Source organism: Larus michahellis, chromosome 4 (assembly GCF_964199755.1).
Source record: "Larus michahellis chromosome 4, bLarMic1.1, whole genome shotgun sequence".
Lineage (NCBI taxonomy): Eukaryota > Metazoa > Chordata > Aves > Charadriiformes > Laridae > Larus > Larus michahellis.
Genome location: NC_133899.1, coordinates 66091957 through 66111725, shown reverse-complemented (window position 1 = coordinate 66111725; position 19769 = coordinate 66091957). Strand labels below are relative to the sequence as shown.

Genomic DNA, 19769 nt, shown 5'->3' with positions numbered 1-19769 from the left:
GCTCCCAGCCAGGTGATCTCCGGCTGACACCGCCAGGGCTCCTGTGCCAGGCAGGATATGCCACAGGGATGGGTAGGAGGAGACAGGCCACCAAAAATAACCCTGAACAGTACTGGAAACTGTCTTGTTACTATGGGAGAGACTATTCTCCCACACAGATCACACCAAAACCTTACCTATAACTCCTGACTGATGAGGGAATTAAACCACCTGATTTGGGAGGCACTTGAGGGCACACATGACTTTCAAGACACAGTAATGTGTATGCAGATGCCTGCCACAATTCCCTCGCTGGCAGTGAAGTTCTGCCACCATAATATCGCTCCCTCACTGTGGGTAAATCAAACACAAAATGGCAGGCTAAACATTACCTTCACAGAAGCCTCTCCAGCACATAAAGCTACAGCAAGGTTCACTTGCATCCCAAGGGGAACTGGGATCTGCGTTTCCAGCTAATGCCTCTCAGCTCTGTGCCATCTAAAATCATGTCGGAGCCCACTCCGTGGCTACCAGGCCCTTGACAGAGAACTATAAGCCCTTGTAATATGGTGAACAGGTGCAGACGCAGGTAAAATTCCCCCCCACCGTCCCTTGTCTCCCTTTCTTCAGGCTAACCATAGCAAGTTCCGCTGTGCTTTGGCTCAGCTTCATCTTAGCACCAAGTAGGGTGGTTTCTCCCGCTTCACAGTGATTCTGCTGCAGTCCCCTAATCTTCCTCAAGTCCTTCTTCATGTCAGTGCTCCCAGCCCTCCGAAAGCTCTCCTGACCCAGACCCTTCCTGCCCCTGCAGTCTGGAGCACCTCAAAACGCAAAGCATTTCCTCTCCAGGAGAGTGAAGAGAGGGAAGGGAAAAAGGGCAGGAGCCTTTTCATTAAATGCAGTTACATGTATTTGCAAGAAAAAAGGGGTTTGCCAAAGGATTTAGTGTTCCCTTTGTATACTCCCCAGGCAGTCAGAAACTCTGCTCCCCAGCACTGAGCTCATCCCAGACCAAGGAGCAAGGCTACAGCACACGCAGAGAGGGGACAAGCTGCAGGGGCCATCTATGCTGCTGCCGAGCTTCATTGCTTGTTTCAGTCACTCAGGATTTGGTCTGAGGATGCTATGCTATGCACTGAGATGACGCGAAGGAAGGGCCACAAACACAGTCCCAGAAGAGAGGTGTCAGTGCCAGGGAGTGCCAGGATAATGCGGCCAGTGCTCTGGCAAGTGCACCACAACTGCCCCCTCATCCAGCTGGAGCTACATGCTGCCAGCCAACGGCCTGCCAAGCTGAGAAGGAGGCAAAAACCCGACAGTTTCCCTACCAACAACCTTGGCGTGTGCCACGGACAGAATCCCCCCTTGCAATGCCTCTGAGGCCCTGGTGGGGAGCATGCTGTGCCCCCCATGCTCCTGGAAGAGCTATGGGCCCCTTCCGTGCTCAAAGGTGCCCTGCAGTTCACCACAGATATTCAAAGCTGCTGGAACCTGAGCTGCAGCTCAGGCATAGCACAGTCTATAGCAAGCTATATTATCCTTCATCCTCCTCTCCTCCTCCCCACCCCCCACCTACCCCCCGTAAAAAGATGTCGCATTCATTGAGGCTTAACAGTGAGGAGGGGGAAAAAAAAATAATCTGTCAAATTCTTAACCTCAAGTGGATTTACCCAAAGCCCCTTGGAAACAGCTGCTTGAGGAAGGTTTCTGTCGAGTCCGTGTTTCAGATGCAGACATTTGGTTGCTCAGTCCTGTGCTGCCGCTTTAGTCTCTGCTCTTGCCACACCTGGACCTGTCCTTGCCTGGAATAACCAGTCCCTTCCATCGCTTCTGCCTAGGGCCCTGCTGCTGCAGGGAGGTGAGGCCCAGCTCCTCGCGAGTCCCCTCCCTCCAGGAATGTGTCACGGGCATGGCCTCACACACACTTGCTCACACATGGCCTGGCTGCAACTCCTCACTGAGCACAAAGAGGAAGATCTAAAGCAATCACAGTAGCTTCTTCCCTGACACGCCACGTACCACGCAGCTCTCCCAATGATCACAAGCTTGGAAAAAACCAACCCAACCCACCATGAAGTGAATTCAGCCCTCTGCGTCTTTGTGAGGCAGGGCAGTTAGCATCAAAGCACTTCATGGCCAGGTAACAGAAACTCCAGGAGAAGCAGCCTCATTTTTATGTCACACAGCAAATAAGGGTATGTTAGCAAAAAATAGCTATACAGGGCTATTTCAGCGTGCTCCGTATGAGCTGTTTTGGATTTTGGCAGAAAGATAGCCTCGTTCATACGGACTTTATATCCAGATGAGAACCAGGCTATATTAATTCAAATGGAGAGCACCATGAGATTGTATCCAAGCTGAGTTATCACTGCACGGTGCTCTCCTGTGCCCTGTAAATACGCCTTAAGTAGCCTAGACAAGAACAGAATCTCTCTCTCTTGGATACATCATGTGCCTTGCCATGAGATCCTGGGATTCATCCACCTGGTGAAACCTCACATAAACTTGCAGGACAGACTGCCTTCTGCTCTTTGGGAAGCTTGTTCTCCAGAGTTGTGTTGCTACATCTGCATCATTCTTCGGGAGAAGTTTCTTTTTGACACATTATCAGACTCAATTCACATTTATAAATTTGTAGGAAAGAGATGTTAGAAAACCTATATATAGCCTGTGGAAATTTTTTTATGTCTCCTTTTTAAGTTTTCATATAAAATGTTTATGTTTAAAGAAAGTTATTTTATTCTTCACTTTCTCACTGATCACTAGCTCTCATCCAGGCAGAAAGCAAGGCTCTAATTTGGAGGCAGGTGGCCTGCTGGTCGTAACCATAGGGCATTTCATATTTCTCGGCTGTATCAGCAAATTCCCCAAGCAAACACTTTCCTAAAGCTCGGTGGTTCTTTTATGAAATTTAACAAAAAGCAGAGTTTTGGACGAATTGTTTGGAAGTCTTCTATGTTAACTACTATTGTTCTGAGTGGTGGTGGTAATCTGGAGAAATTGTTACTCACTCCAGAAAACTTTAATCAAAGTGCAAACAAGACTTGACACCGAAAGCCACAACACCAGGAAGCAGCTCCCTACCCTGAACTGCTCATTGATTCCCTCCTTCAAAGGTGATTTCTTCAGACAGGGTCTCCATGAACGCAAACTCTTATTTCACCTCCTTCCTCAGAATGTCTGAAACTGCTTCTGTATTGCTACATTATGCTTGCAAAATGTTACCTGTTTCCCTTGCAAACATTAAATGGTCATGGAGAGCCTCAGTGGTCCACGTAATGGCAAGATTGCAAACAAACCCCATTCAGACATTACCTTTATTTCGTGATACAGAGCAAACAAAAAGGAAGGAAGTTCCCTGACAAAAATGTCGTTAAGGCTGTGCCATGACAGACATGACTGCATAGTTACTGTTCATCTCTGAGAGTTAGTGTTTCCAGATGCCTCATAAATGATCATTTTTACTACAACTAATTACAGACACGCTGTGGTGACTCCCCAGCCAGACTTGTAACCCTTTTATGTTATTGTTATTATTATCATTATTATTATTACAAGCAGCATTCAGAACCTGGGCCCTTTGACACTAAACACCACGCATATGCAACTATGCAAATATGGTCTCTACTGCAAATACTTTGTAATTTGAGGCCTGGTCCGCACCATTTTTGTATAAATGTAACTATCCCACTTCACAGGAGTGATTTTATAAGAATATTGCACTGAACAAAGTTATATAACTATAACCACATTTATGTTAGTCTAGCTTGCAGCTCCAAAGAAGATATGCTGAACTAAGTATGTCATACCAAAGTAGTATTCATGCCAGACCTGTACCAGTTTAAGTATACTGGGATCCAAAATCACAATGAAACCAGTACTCAAAGTTTCTGAGACTTATGCAATGAAAACTGGGGCATGCATAAGCTAGAGGGCAGAAGACAGAGTCAGTACAGACATCACCAATTTCACATCTGCACCTCAACTTACCTCCAGAAAGAATCTTCTACTGAAAATTTTGGGTCTGCATTGCCTTCTCAGGTACCTGAATAAAAAATGCCTTGTTTCCAATAGTTTTCTCTGTTGCATTTGACTGGCTTTTTAACTGTATTATACTGAGGCAGCAATATTACTCACCTCTTATTAAATTCCAGGGAATCCACATGCATTAGAAGCATTATGAATGTCCAGAAAGAAGGAAGCTCATGCTTTACTAGTCACTAGAGAATCTACAAGAGACACTGACCAACCAATGGATTCTCTGATGCACACACGGCAAGATGTGAGCCTCAGCTGAACTCTTCTGTAATTGGGGCATTTGGACAGTCCCTGTCCCACATGGATTTCCTGGACTCTAATAAGACTGAGCTCATTCTGCAGTCTTTCCCTAAGGGATACTAATAAGGTCTTCCTCCTCTACCTGTCACCTATTTCACAAAACTTGCGTGAACTTAATACCTTTCAGACTTCTGACTGGGTGCAAAATGTGTCTGAAATTAGATAACAGGTTCAAAAGTTACACAAACTCACCCAGTGCAATCACATACGTAGTATTCCCGTCGAAAAACAGGCCTAAGAATACATCCAAATTAGACTGACAAGGCATTTTTCCCAAGGGACACAATATTGCAATATAATCTGTATTTAATTTTCTTTAAAAAAAAAAAACCACAAAAAAACCCCAAAAACAAACAAACAAAAAACCAAAATGAAACTAACCAAACTAAAAAACCCCACCTCACTCTTAAACCAAAAAGAGCTGGATCTGGAATCAGGAGCCCTCACCTGTGCAGTACTCAGCTTCATCCTGCTTCACTCTTCTCGTGCTGCCACCCCTCTCCTTGCTGATGAGATATCCCACCTCTACCCTGCTCTGCCTCATGTGCACCATAGGAAGAGGGCAGGCAAGGGCTCCGTGATCGCTCCTGGATTCTATGATTTGTGGCAGATTTAAGGACAACAGTTTCCTTGGCCCCCAGCAGATGTGCATAGGCTAACTAACAGCGATCTTTCACGTGCTGATAAATTGCCACTGTTGTGCACAAACCCCTGGAACTGGAAGCCAAATTATCTTTCTAGATTTAGTCCCTCTTTTCATCAGTTTCTGTGTTTCGAACCACCTTGGCTCACTCTGGATCTCTTAGGGAGCTTGAGGATTTGAAGTAATGATGGTAGGCTGCAACCTGGACAGCTTTTTTTCTTCTGTACGGTATTACTCCAAGGAGGCTGGGTAGGTCCTCTGCATGCTCAGAATCCAACTTCCTACTCGACAGATTTCTTGGAATAAAATGCAGCAGACAACTATGTTCTCTAGAGTCAGATCTCAGGATAAATAGGTCCGGATTGTGTTGGTCTCATATGAGGTATAAATGCTGTGTCTTTGTCTTATCACTCCACTCCTCCCCCTTCACAAACCCAAAACATTTTCTCTGAATAATCACAACTGCACTGATTTCTTCCCTCTGCAAGGGAGCCGGGAGCCTGCGCTGATATTTTTAGGTAACCCACTTGCTCAGCTTTCTTTCCCCTCTGTGAATAGATCCTTCATTTATTCTAACTCATACTGCCACACACATTCCTTGTCTCTTTCTTCTGGCACTCTCTCAGAACTGTAAATGCAGGACCTACTGCTTAGATGCAGAGTTACACTATCACTTTATGCTTTTTTGTGTGTCTGCGCTCTCCCAGGGCTGTACACGCTATGACCAGAAGTAGAGAGCTAGAGACCACAAGGAGACCTTGATAAAAGTAGTAAGTGGTTGAAGTATTACGTAGGAAGCCAAGCAAAAATTCCAATTGGTATTTTATGATTATTCATGAAAGCTGATAAAGATCCCATTCCAACGGAAGCGGGTAAGAGACCCAGCCAGCAAAGGAAGGTAACCTACAACCGAAGAAGTTTCTCATCCAAATTCTTTCCTGTTTCATAGTGACAGTTGGCATAAAATATCACTACTGTGACATGAGGAGGCTTTGGTGCCAAGTTTATGGAAGTATGAACAACAAAACCAGTGACAAGACAGGAGAGGATCAGTCAGTTCTTGCGTGGCTGTGTCCAACCCACACTGCTGTTGTCTCAAAGGAGTTTCCCCTTTGGTTCTAACCATATCCTGGTTTCTTGTTCTTCCCGTCTTCTGCTTCAGGAATCTTAGGAATGTCTTTTTAAACATACCTCTTCTTTCAGAATATGTGCTTTGTCCTACCCAACTGCTTTTTTTCCTCATGCTTTCCATTCTCATTCCCAGTCTTTCCGTTTCCCTTTCCTTTTTATTTTGGCCCACAAACAACCCCCTTCCTCAGCATGTCAACAGCAGTGGGAAGTAACCTAATTAATAGCTCCTTGATAGCCTACCCCACACACGCACACACCCATCCCCCCAGTATCCCACTGGCAATTCAACAGCCCTCTCTAAAGAAAGGAAAATATTTCCATACTAATTAATAACAACATTGGGTATTTCTGGGCGGAAGGATCTGGGATTCCCACCTGGGCCTAGATCTCTCGAGCTGACAGAGCAATTGTACCTCAAAGCACATTTCCTTTTCCACATCCTTGTGTCATTAACTGTTTACAGTGCTCTCTGTATCAAACATCTATGTCAGCCTGGCTTGTATTTTAGCAGGTATCTTTGCAATTGAATTCAGGATGAATTCCTTCAGCACTCAGCCTGTGTCTCCCTTTCAACACATGGCACTTGCTCATAAACCTACGTTGCTTCCCTTCTCTCTTCTCCAGCAGGATTCACATGAGCCAAGGACCTTTCCACACTGTGTTTCTCAAAGGACACAGATGCTACTAGATACTAGATCCGTTTAAAATGTCCCTGCTGCTTGACATCCCCTGACATCCACTTCACTGTCTCTGTTACTGCCACAACCACTTGTTAAAAAAAAAAAAAAAAAAAAAAAATCAAGCGCTGTTTTTGAACAGAGGAGAGGTTCTCAGTGCTGAGTGATCTACAGTACAGATTTTTTTCTATATGTAGTAGGATAGTCCCACTCCTGTCTTCACACAGGAGAAGGGGAAGGTAGGAAATGCTTCATTGAGGACTGTGTTGAGAGATAGGCTTCCAGAGATGAGAGGGAGCATATATGAATTTTGCTATCCCGTCCTGGAACCTCCAAAAAGGGAGAGTTGTATCTTGTGCCTCTGGAGGTGACCTGAAAAAACATGACTAGTTGCTTCTTCTGCATCACAGGCCAGCAAAAGAATGAAAAGCAAATAAAGAAAAGTGTGGGAAACACTTCTGAAAAAGACAGAGCTGTTCCCAGTGAGCAAAAAAACCAACAGACATCCTATACCACCTATTAGCTCCTTCAAGCTATGACAAGTAAGCAAGAGTATTTCCTAGAAGCCCAATACAGACAGCATTGTGTTGGTGGACATCAGTATTGAAGTGAGACTGCCAGATCCCATGCATTGGAGGACAGCAGGCTGTCTCCAGGGACTGTTGAAGTAACAGAAACACCAGCAGCAGCTACAGAAAGTCTCACAGCAAGCAAGAAGTGGCCCACAAGCGTGGGTCCTTCTCCTACACAGGCTGAGCTGGAAAAATACTTTCAGATAAGCATTTAGATAAAATAAATGCATAAGGGGCACAATTACTAAGCAGCAAGCCAGTGAAAGGCATCTTCAAAACAGTGTAATAAGGAAGGAACTGTAAAACGGAACAAAGAAGGGAGATAAGTGAGGTGCCTCCACTTATTCTGCCACTGCAGTGCTGCCTGCACAGCCTCCACTGTGTCACGTACTCAGTCTGTCCATTTCCCATGCCAGCCTTCTTCTGAAGAGAATTTTATCCCCCGGCTGCTGCCCAAGCCTCGCTGCATCCCCACTGTCCCAGTGCCTGCCTGGCCACAGTCTTGCCCAGTCTCCCCCATCTCCACAAACAACCATTCTTGTACGGCAAAGCCTCGTTCATTGAAGCACTTGTTTCCATCCACAAGGCTGAAAGAAGGAAGGATGGAAGGAATGAAGGAAGAAAGGACCCCTCTTAAAGGAAGAGGAAGAAGGATGGAGGCAGAGGCAAATAGGAGGGAGAGTGAGAGGGGCCATAAATTCCCTTCTAATTCCAAATAATTCCGATTACACGGATGAGTAGTTTTCAATCAGAAAGATAATCTCAAAGATAGATGGCAGGATAATTGCTCGTCGGCGCGACGTAAATATTGTGTCGTTTCTATTAATCTCAGCGAATCGGGTGTCAGGGTTGTCACTCATTCATCAAAACAAATTAAAAAAAAACATATTAAAAAAAGAGAGAGATGCTGGAGGGAGGGGGATGTGTATCCAATAAGCAGCTGAAGGCGTGCAAAGTAATGAATGCTGCTTACATGCTGTTTGTATTTTTTGGTTTATAAAAGCTAAAGGTAACTCAGCCAGTAGGTCTTTATTAACCTCTCAGTAAGGACTGCAAGGGGCACTGCTGCATGTGGAACAGAGCAATAGGGATGCAGAATGGGACTTTGGTTGCACAACACAGGGAAGGAAGTGGACAAGATGCCGTAGATATTGGGGCTGAATAGCCTGGGCATTAACAACAGGCAGGAGGTACTGCAGACTCAGTACCTGGGATAAAGGACATGGATCACAGCATAAAACAAAGGCAATGCCTCCATCTGCCACGTATAGGAAAGGGCAAGGAACAGAGTGTGACATGGGGAGGTGATGACAGCATGTCTCTGCCCCACTGCTATATCCCCTGTGTCCCTAGGATTGCATCCCCAGGCATTGTGAACTTCCCTCTCCCTGCCCTTGCAACCTGTCTGGCCTCATGCACCATTCTCATTGGGCAAATACAGCCCTTTGGTCCCCTGACTACTGTGTTGGCTTAGTTCATATCTGCTGACCCAGCAAGACCCATCCTCCACCCTGCACCCACCAGCACTGTCCCTCTTTCCTGGGACCACTCACTTGCCTGGGAGAGTGCCCTGCTCTGGGACATACGGGTAACAGCTTGGACCACACACTGGTCAGTCACCAGTGTTTCCCCACTGACTGCACAGAGAAGTTCCTCGGGAAGACCCTCATCCCACTGTGATATCCCTTTCCTGAGGGTTAACATCTCTCTCTTCAGGTTAGGAGCCCTAGCCTTAGCTTCTACGCATGAGATTTTCTCTAGTGGATACTGGGCTGAAACTACCACTCACATCACACAGCTGGCACAGATTTACTGGTGGAGATCAGGTTGGATCAAGCAACCACAAAGAAAAGGCTCCCCATGCAACTTTCTCCTTACCCAAAAGCATAGTCACATATTTCCAAGAGTGGAAAAATTCTGCAAGATAGTAGCCTCCAGCCATGCTATCTTGTGCTACAGCCCACAAGAGCTGGTGAACCAGTAAAGACTAGATAAGCATTTGGACAAATCACTTCCCCAGTAAACTGAGCTGTGGGCAGGAAGCAGTTCCTACCTGCGCAGGGAGGTTCTCCAAGCCAGGACTGTCTGAGCCTGCTGCTTCCTGCTGTGATGCGACAGGGAGCCCTTTCAGTGCATCACAATCAGCTGTAGTCACTGAAGTGGTGCTCTTTAAACAAGTTGCTGTTGCCTATGTAGCATTTCTGTGTCACTTCAAAAAAACCCTGTTCCTTTCCCTGCCTGCAGTCTGGAGTGGCCAAAACACTGCCTGAAGCTTGTGCTCTGACTAACATGTTGTAAGAACTTTGGATCATAGAATCATAGAATCTTCATGGTTGGAAAGGACCTTTGAGATCACCAAGTCCAACCATACACACACAAAAAAACAAACCAACCAACCCAAAACCAAAAACAACTCTACAATCCTGTCACTAGAGCATGCCCTGAAGTGCCACATCTAGACGTTTCTTAAATACCTCTAGGGATGGTGACTCAACCACCTTCCTGGGCAGGCTGTTCCAGTGCCTGACCACTCTTTCAGTAAAGTAATTCTTCCTAATATCTAATCTAAACCTCCCCTGCCGCAACTTCAGACCATTTCCTCTGGTCCTGTCATTATTCACCTGGGAGAAGAGGCCAACACCCACCTCCCTACAACCTCCTTTCAGGTAGTTGTAGAGGGCAATGAGGTCTCCCCTCAGCCTCCTCTTCTCCAAGCTAAACATGCCCAGCTCCCTCAGCCTCTCCTCATATGACTTGGTCTCCAGACCCCTCACCAGCCTGGTAGCTCTCCTCTGGACACGCTCCAGCACTTCAATGTCCCTCTTGTACAGAGGGGCCCAGAACTGAACACAGTACTCGAGGTGAGGCCTCACCAGTGCCGAGTACAGAGGCACGATCACTTCCCTACTCCTGCTGGCCACACTATTCCTGATACAAGCCAGAATGCTGTTGGCCTTCTTGGCCACCTGGGCACACTGCTGGCTCATGTTAAGCTGGCCGTCCACCAGCACCCCCAGGTCCTTTTCTGCTGGGCAGCTTTCTAGCCACCCTTCCCCAAGCCTGTAGCGTTGCTTGGGGTTGTTGTGACCGAAATGCAGGAGCCGGCACACGGCCTTATTAAACCTCATACAGTTGGCCTTGGCCCATTGATCCAGCCTGTCCAGGTCCCTCTGTAGAGCCTTCCTACCCTCAAGCAGATCAACACTCCCACCTAGTTTGGTGTCATCTGCAAACTTACTGTGGGTGCACTCAATCCCCTCATCCAGATCACTGATGAAAGAAATGCAAAGGTATTATGTTTTTAGACCAGACTTAAGTTTGTCAACTAAGACAAGTTTTGCCTTTCTGAGCTCCAGGAAGAAGCTGACAGGTTTTGGCTGTAAGTTAGCTTAGTGCTTCACAAACAGCCTACTAACACAAGGACCTGAACCAGTGCCCAGGGCCTGTCTTCACTAAACGGATTTGAAAAATGCTAATATTTCATCCTTGGCCATGTCAGTGTTTCTGTTCATTTACTGCTGTTGTTTGCTAAGTGAACTTATTTATTTAAAAAGCCATTCTATGGGTAGCTCCCGTTGAGAGTTGGAAACAAATTCCCCATGGATGTCCTCATGCCAGGCTATGGCAGAACTGGTCCCAGCGTAGGCCAAGAATCATTAGGATTGAGTGCTGTTCTCACCGCACAGTCCTCTGGGACAGAGGGAACTGGGAGACTTGTCCCAGCAATACTTTTAACCTGTCAATCCAGCCAGCAACGCAATATCCGCTGGGGATTTCAGCTGCTTCTGTGATCCTGCCTTATCTCCCTACATCCCCCGGCGTGCCCACCACTCGGTGAAATGTCACTTCTCTCTCCCCTTCTTCCAAGATGGAAGTGAACTTGTGTGCCTGGCAGGGGGGCTGACAGACATGAGCTGAAAGGCTGTCAAGGACCCACTGAAAAGCAGGCAAGCCACACTGTGTCATATTTCGGGGTCTAACACTGCAGCTTTCTGTCTGCTCTCAGGCTGGCTCTAAATGGAGCCTTTGATAGGCAGCCAGGCAGCTGTCATCACAGGGTCAGCCTCAGAAGCAGGAGGGTATGAGCACCTGGGAAGCACATGCCAGTGAGCAGAGAATAGCAGCAGTATTGTAAGGCTGGGTACTGAGGGGAACCAGGAACACTGGAACGAGGGGAGAGTCAAGCATCAGACAATGGGATACACCAAGTGCATCCATCCACAAGTCCTGGAGAAACCTCAGTTCCACAATGACTTCTCAGGAGGGGAGTGTCCCACAAAACCAGCCTCCTACTAACTCCTCAGTGCTCATATCCCTCTCTAAGAAATCAGCCTAAAGGAGACCTCTCAAGGAGAAAGAGTGCAAAGGCAATTATCTTTGAGAACCACCCAACGTCATTTCCCATTTCCCATGGGCGGGGACTGTAGTAGCCTTTGATTTCACCGTGGCTGAAGTCAGGGCACCTAAATGTGACTTGATGCTCGAGAAGAGTATGCCTTCTTCCAGTATGCCTCAGCTTTCCCAGTAAGCCCCTGGATGGGCCCCTAACACCCAAAACACTGAGCTTACCCATGACGGATGTGACGGAAGAATAAAATGCCACACTAAAGGGAACCCCCATGATTTCCTCACTCAAGGCCCTGATCCTTATACCCATGCAAGCTGGAGTTACAATTACGAGCTTATTTAATTGCAACCATATAAACTATATACAATTATATATATATAATTAATTTACAGCTACCAATTAAGCCAGTTCTCTCACTCTGGAACAAGAGTTAGTCCTTTGCTTAGTGGACTTCTGTCAAGGTACCACTGAAACAACTTGGTGAGGTAACAAGCTGACAATGTGGACGTCCAGGTAATGCTTTTTTTCAGAGACACTCTTGTAAAACCAGCATCTGTGGAGTGAAAGTTCTGACACAAATGAGAAATTGGATGAAACTGAAAATGTTAGTAAAGAATGAACAGCTAGTCTTCAGCATGAGACCAGGTCAAAAGCTCAGTTGCACCAGGGACTATGCTAGGACTACTGTGGTATGTTACAAGTGACCTGGAAACTGAGAAGAACAGGTGGTAGAAAACTGCAGATAACTGCTTCGTTTAAATTAATCAAGGTAAAAGTGGACTGAGAAGAACCTGACAGTGACAAAGCTGGATAGAAAGGCAGGCAACTGTGGATGAAATCCAGTGTCAGCCAAAGCCAGGCAATGCAGACTGCCCTCAGACAGCACTTCCATAGGGCTGGAATTTCCAAATGAATACAGGAAACACAGATAGTTCAATGGAAAAGACCTTTCACTTTACAGCGGTGGCAAGGAAAAAAAAAAGCAGAAAAAAAAAGCGCTCTCATTCAGACAGACCAGGAAGGAAATAGTAAGCGATAATGGATAGGAATTTTTGTCCCTGTGTTCTGTCCTCTACAGTAGCACTATCTCTGAATGCTGGAGGAATCTCTTAGGGGAAACGTCTCTGCCCTCCTTTTTCCTTCCTTAGATACTACCATAAAGAGCACAAGGGAATCTTGCCCTCAGAGAGAGCTATCATAGCCAGTTAACACCAAATGTCTTCTGGAAGAGAACAGAAACAGGACTGCAAAGCTGGGAGAGAAAAGTGCGTGGAGAATATAGAATATATGAAGCCACATTAACTCATGGGACTTATTCCCACCAGGTAACACTGAAGATACAGATTAAGCAGGATTAAAAATAGGATCAGATAGGTACATGAATTATAATGTGATCTATCCAGGCTCTCCAGTCCTCTGTTCTCTCACTGGCAGCAGCCAAAACTTGCTGCAAGAACTTCATAGTAGTTTGGGACAATCTACCTTCTCTCGTAAAATGATCATCCTGACAGTCAGAGATTCATTTAAAACTCATAAGCTGGTAAGACTCTGAACAACAGAGAATACTGGTGCACCCAGCCACACATCAGTAACTGGATGCCAGCTGAGGGAGCCTCCCACAGGCTTTATGGATAAATTGGGTGGTAACTCTTTGGCCTAAGGGCCTGATTTGTCCTTAGGCTTTCTGCACTGACACAATAGCTGTTTCCATCTCTAAAGTTCCTCCAGAAAGAGATAAGAACTGTACAGAGTTGTCCCCTGAGCTTGCCAATGCACCACCTGGACCCACCTTCTTGGAGAAAAGGCAATGAATATCCAAAATCGGAGTCTGCAGCCAACCTCAAACCAGCAGAAAGAGAAAAAAATACCTTACCCCCAAATTCGACTCCTCTGGAGCATCAACGACCCTGGGAAACAGGACTCAGGAGCAGGGAGATAATTGGGTGCACACCAGTGTGATAACTTCTATGCTTCTACACTGTCATTCCACCTAGCTCTATTTCAAGTGCTGGATGGCTCTTTTCCGTGTAACTCCCCCACACCTTCTCGTGTCTAGACCTTCCTCCTCTGTCTCTCTAGATGAGGAGATAGGTGTGGACACCAGAAGCTGCAGCAAGATAAGTCTGCCTTGTTACCCAGAGGCAGAACAACTGTGCTGGCCATGTGAACCCAGCCTGCAGAGGTCAAGCTGGAAAGCACTGCAGGGTACAAAAAGCCATCAAAGGAAAAAACGATAAGTTTCCTTCCCTGGCTACATTTCCCAGCTCTGCCTCACCCTTCCATGACCTTTACAGACTGGCAACCAACTACTGCTGAAATCCCCTGCCTTTCACACAGCATTTCTCACATGGTGTAACAGCCCAGAACCACCCAGCTCCACCATTTGGTGGCTGGCTCAAACACAGCCTGAACCAAGCAGCCATATCTCATTCAGAGCTTGTTGTAAAAGTGGTTCTTGGGCCTGTCAGAATCAATGGTAACCCTCTAACCCTACAAAACAGTTTTAGTATATATTCCCTTTCACCTTCTCACCTCTCCCTGCTCCACTGAGGATGGGATAGGCACATCAGTACCTCACCAGCCTGGTGAGATGCTTGGTACAACCTCACCTTAAGGAAAGTTCATTCACTTCCCCTCAGCCTCTGCCAGCCTCAGCTGAGCACTTCAAAGGCTGTGTAGAGACTTCATCCCTGCTGTGAGCACCTCTGGGGGCATCCATGACCCAGCTCACTGGAAAGCCCCCATGCAGAGCAGCACAGCTCTCATGGCATCCAGCCGTCAGACAGACACGTAGAACTGTTCCTCACAGGATGGATTTTCAGAGTCCTCTCACACCACCTCACTTCCAGAGCTGCCCTCTACAACTGGCGGGGGATGTAGGGGCCATGTTTACCACATGCCCCAGCTGAATAGGAATGTCAGGGGCATAAGGAAGCACAACTTGCAGCAATGGCCCCACGCAGTCTAGGCTGACAATGAGGCAGATTCACCAACAGCACAAAGGGTGAATGTTAACCTGCCCTACTGCTCTCTTTTGTCTCTCAAATGCTAAATGGACAAAACACAAAGTGAGAGTCCAATGTCCCAAGGGAAATCTGGGACTCCTAGGCCTGAGCCTGGCTCACTCACATTAACACCTTCCTGGCACCAAACTCATTACTTTCCAGCTCCTCTTACTCTATGAGAAGTCAGTATTGACCAGGAGGCCATGTTTGAGCAGCTCTCTGGAGATGCTGGAAGGGGAGGAGTGAAGAAGGCCAGAGCAGGTTGGTTATATATAACATTTCGTTATCGATTTCACTAATTTCCTCCCCTGTCATTCTCCTGCTCCTGCATTGCAGTAAAATCCTTTTGCTCCCACCCCTGCTCCCTATTCAGATCCCTTCTGACACTGTAATTTAGCTACAGTGGCCCGAGGACACTCTAAAGATGGAGGTCCTTACAGAGGACATGGGTCCTCTGCTCCAAAGCATGCCCACTAACTCAGCTGGGTGCACATAGTGCTTCTGACCACTGTCCCACTGGCTCATCCATCAGCACTCAGTCTACAGGCTGTATCCAAACCTCACTGAAGCCTCTAGGAGACTTTCCATTGAATTCCACAAACAATGAGTCAGACTAATTTTTCTCTCCAAGGAGCACAGTCTTAGGATTCCCCCAATGGGCAGCAACTTCCCAACCTTCAGGCACAAAATGAATACCCTCATACCTCCCTCTGGCACTATAGTCTTTCAGGTTTCTCCTCTCCACATAGCACGTTCAATGTGGTTTTCTTTTACTTGCACTGTGTCCTGTCAGTAGGGACCTTTATTTCTTACCTTTGTTTCTAATTTCATATTCCTTTGCATCTCCACACTGCAGTCACTGGTTACAGTGCTCCCAATTTAGTATCCCTTGCAGATTTAATTAATGGTCTGTTTACCTCCTCTTCCATATATCTAATGAAAAGGATTAATCATACCAGCTTGAATGGTGATCCCTGTCCCACCTCACTGGCCATTTCAGGCTATTAAGCACTTCAATGGCAAAGACCAGGTCTTTCTGTCTCAAGCTTATATGATTCTTTTACAATCATTGTCATACTTTGATCAGTTTTAAGTTCCCAGTCCTCCTCCTATCTGGAGAACAAACACACACTGCTAATGGGATTTCATACAGCAGAATCAAATGCTTCATCAGCACTCAGATGCATGTAGAATATCACACAAAGAAAACATGAGTGAATAAGCAGCAGCAACTGAAAGCCAAGAGCACTTGCTCAACCTGGTTTGCTCTCCATACTGTCTCTACAGATGTCATCACCTGCTCTCAAGAGCTCCACATCATTCCTTCCCCCCCCCCCCCCCCCAGTTTCCAAGGAGATGCATCCACTGCAAGAACCCCAATGCTTCCACCATCCCTATCAGCCATTCCTATCCCTTACTTCCAGCCTCCCTTGAGCACATTCCTCCTGTGGATGTTCTCTTATACAAAAGCTAGGGGTGGGGAAAACAAGGGTACATGCTGGAAAGCTCAAGAATTTGTATAAAAGTTTCTGCAGTAGCTGAAGGTACTTGGCATTTCCACACGCAGACATGCCAGTGAATGTAAGGGTCACATTCTGCCCTCAAAAGCCTCTCACTGCAAATAGCTCCATTTAGAAGACAGAGCACGTGGAAATATCCCTTTCCATCTGGAAAAGCACTAGGAATAGGACAGCTTCTCAGCAGAGCTGCTTCTCTCACCTGAGGCCACTGCAGGTGAGCTGACAAAAACCAACATCTGATACTGGGCTAAAACCCGCCCTCTCGCCCTGCAGCCAGCAACAGATCAAGAGAGGTGCTCCCGATGGCCACCCTGTCCCCTCTCTCAGCCTTATCTCCCTCCTTCCTGGCCTGCCAACAAGGGAATTATCTCTCTAGACTTCCTGCAAGAAGGAATTGGACACAGAAAGCTCTCAATATACAGAGGAACTTTGCAGCTTTGATTACAACAGCTGCATTTAAGCTGCCTGTGGATTACTAATCACAATGCCGACAGGTACACCTTGAGAGAATGAGATGAATGCTCCAGCTGTCTTACTCTGAGGCTTGCAAAAAAAGGTGCATTTATTTTTATCTGAACTTCTCTTAAGGAAGAGGGCAGAGCAAATGTGTCCTTCCAATGTTCATGACATTTGGTGGGGTTGGAGTAGAGGTCCATTTTCCTCCTCAAGAAAGGGGAGGGATACAGAGCAGAGAGCGTGAGGGCAGATGCCCAAGCACGAAGGCAGATCTCCCTCAAGTGAGAGGCAGAGTGACACTGCGTGGAGTTGCAGGGAAAGGGCTTTAAGGCCCCTGAATTGAACCCTCGGAGATCTTCATTTCTGTGAAATAAATGTATTCACCCACAGCATGTGATTAGAGAGCAAGTAGCAAACCCTCAGCTTTATAAGTCATTGCTTAAAGACCAACTCATGAGAAAACCCACCACGTGGTCTGCCCACCATGCTCTCTGAGGACATGCCTGCGACGGGCTCTCTCTGCTTCAGTGTTGCAGCCCAGTTATTCTGCCCCTTGTTCCATTCCACCTCTCCACCAGCACCTCCATACCGATGAAACACCACCTCTGAGATCCCGCCTCCACTCCAACTTGCATCTTAGCCCTTCCTTCCTGGCTTCTCATGTCCCTTGATAGAAAATTTGAACCAGCCAGAAATCTCTCTCACCCCATGCACACTACCAGCTACTCTGTGCTGGCTGTAAGCTGACTAAGGAAAAAGCAGCTGAAAGTAACTTTACAGACTATGGGTTTCTCTCTGACCTACAACTTCGTTCTGATCCATTTTTAAGAGGTTCAAAATCCAATAAATTAGGGCCAGTCAGCCTCACCCGTGTCCTTGTGAGGATGATGTAGTGAGTCCACTTAGAACATATTTTGGGCACATAAAGGAGAAGAAGGTGTTTTGGAACAGTCTGTGTGGATATTCCAAGGATAAAGAAGAGACCCGATTCTCTTCTAGGATAAAAGAATGGGACTTGTGGACAAAGGGAATGGCATGGAAGCCATTTACCTTGACTTCAGCAAAGCATTCCACACTGTTTCCCAGAATGTCTCCAGTTTGATAAAAAAATATTATGAGTGGGGGCAACGTTTATACACTACCTGGAGGCCAGTAACAAGAAGTATGCAGGGTGTATTCTGGGACCTGTCCTGTTTAACATCTGTACCAACAACCTAGAGGCTGCAGCAAAGCACACGCTCTTATCAAGCTTGCACTTGCCACCAAACTGGGGGGACCAGTTGATATGCTTAAGGCAGGGCTGCCATCCAGAATGGCACAGACAAGCTGCAGGAATTGGGCTAACATGAACCTTATGAAATTCAACAAGGACAAATGCAAAAGTCCTACACCTTAGAAGAAGTAATCCACTGTGACAGTACATACTAGCGACTGCCTGGTTGGGTAGCAGCTCTGCTGAAGAGGACCTGGGGGCCTGATAGGTAGTAAGGTTAATACGAGCCAGCAGTATGCCCTGGCAGCAAAACCAGCCAGCAGCGCCCTAAGCTGTATTCACGGGCCCATAGCCAGCAGGTCAAGGGACGCAGTTATTCCACTTCACTTAGCACTTGTCAGACTCTATCTAGAATATGTTGTCCAGCTTTGGGGCCCCAGTACAAGTGCGAGATTGATAAACTGGTGCAAGTTAAATGGAGGGTGAGCAAGGTGGTCAGCAGGCTGGAGCATGTGCTCTGTGAGGAAAAAGTGACGGAACTGTGCTTGTTTAGCCTGGAGAAGAGAAGGTTTTTGAGGGACCTAACAGCAGACTTTCAATAAGGACCTTATCAATAAGACAGAGACAGTGGATTGTGGGTTGGCAATACATCACAGATACAAACGGAAACAAGGGAGGTTCAGACTGGATAGAAGAAAAGCTTTTCCAGCACGATGACAGTCAAGCATTGGAATGAGCTGCACAGAGAGGTTGTAATTCTCTCTAAAATAAGAAGGACAGAAGATGGCTCATCCCATATATCTTATGATGGAGGAGATCTTTTGCTCTTTACAATCAAGGGAAACATGAGGAAATATCTGTTGAAAATAAACCTTCCCACTGAAATACCTTAAAGGGCCTCCAAAGATCTCACGAGTGATGCCACTTCACACCTTTTAAAAAAAAAATAATAAAACAACCAACATGAAACTCAGGCAAAGATTGAAGCAATGATAGTGAGATTCCTGTATTTTGAAAAGGACAAAAGGGATGCTGGCGGGGAATTCTAGATCAGTTAAACTTGATCTCAGCCTGGACAAAACAATGAAACAGTTAATCCAGAATTATACTGGGAAAAATAAAATCAGAGGCTAAAAATATAGTGGAAAGTAGGTCTTGTTAGGCTGCTACCCTCTCTCTCCAGCTCTTTTTTTTTTTTCCTTCTTCTTTTTTTCAACAGGATGACAGGCCTGGTAGGTAAAGACAGCAGTGCTAGTGCAGCATACCTGGACATCCATAGCAAGGCTACAGCCATAGCCAGTTTATGTGTCATTTCACACCCAGTGTGCAGGTCCTAACACGTTCCTGGTCCACAAACCACCCTGCTGCCCCTGTTCTGCACAAGCAAAAAGCTCGGCCCCAAATGTACTCTCTATACAGTAAAGAAGCAGGGCATGTGAAAGAGGCAGTAGCGGCAGTCTGATAACAGTGGCATGCCAGCTGCAGGAGCATGGAGAGCTGGACATGCTGCTTTCACTCTGTCTGCCCAGTGCAATCTGCTCTGCACATCCTGGAGCAAGGGAAAGCTCTGGGTTGGGCTGCAGGGAAGAGGACACAGACCTCTGCCCAAGGACGGACAGGCAAGAACGGCAGGGAGATCTGTGTCCCCATGGAAGGAGAGGGATAGAGCTGGGGGCTACAAGCTCCCTTCCTGGTTACAGGCAAGCTGCAGCCCCTGTCTCTGGAGAAACAAGTGCCATGAGGACCTTGAGGCACTGCGAGCCAGAACAGGCACCTGGGCAAAGTACAGAGAGATGCCTTGGTCCAGGGCAAGGAAGACACTGGGCAAAGTTTTCAGGAGCCAGTCTTTCCCACCATCACCTGCTCATGAGGAGAGGAACAAGAAGG

At 46.6% G+C, this 19769-nt stretch overlaps 1 protein-coding gene across 1 annotated transcript in view; it reads right to left on the bottom strand.

Annotated features, from left to right (window-relative positions):
* ESRRB (estrogen related receptor beta) overlaps positions 1 to 16452 on the bottom strand; it is a 158895-nt gene extending 142443 nt beyond the window's left edge. Inside the window, exon 1 of the mRNA XM_074585329.1 lies at positions 16413 to 16452. The gene's annotated coding sequence lies outside the window, so the exon portion shown is untranslated. The remainder of the gene's footprint in view (positions 1 to 16412) is intronic.
* Between the last annotated feature and the right edge of the window lie 3317 nt (positions 16453 to 19769).